The sequence below is a fragment of the Bison bison genome, unplaced genomic scaffold (assembly GCF_000754665.1).
Source record: "Bison bison bison isolate TAMUID 2011002044 unplaced genomic scaffold, Bison_UMD1.0 scf7180017864270, whole genome shotgun sequence".
In the NCBI taxonomy this organism is placed as follows: Eukaryota; Metazoa; Chordata; class Mammalia; order Artiodactyla; family Bovidae; genus Bison; species Bison bison.
In genome coordinates this window covers 1,000,988-1,001,400 of record NW_011494842.1, presented here as the reverse complement: position 1 = coordinate 1,001,400, position 413 = coordinate 1,000,988, and positions in this window count along the sequence as shown.

Sequence of the window (413 nt, the reverse complement as noted above, 5' to 3'; positions counted from 1 at the left end):
GCACTCAGCCTTCTTCACAGTCCAACTCTCACATCCATACATGACTACAGGAAAAACCGTAGCCTTGACTAGACGGACCTTTGTTGGCAAAGTAATGTCTCTGCTTTTGAATATGCTATCTAGATTGGTCATAACTTTCCTTCCAAGGAGTAAGCGTCTTTTAATTTCATGGCTGCAGTCACCATCTACAGTGATTTTGGAGACCAGAAAAATAAAGTCTTGCCGGGGACCAGCCCTGGCTGATCGAGGGTATTCGAAGGAGAGACGGCATAGGCGAGGATCAGGAAACAATTGCTTAATTAAACGTTAATTAAGGATATAAAAAGTAATAGAATGAGGATAGCTCAGTAGGAAAATTCAGTGAAGAAAAGAGGCTGAATAATTCAGCCAGAAGGTAAGAGAAAGAACGACAT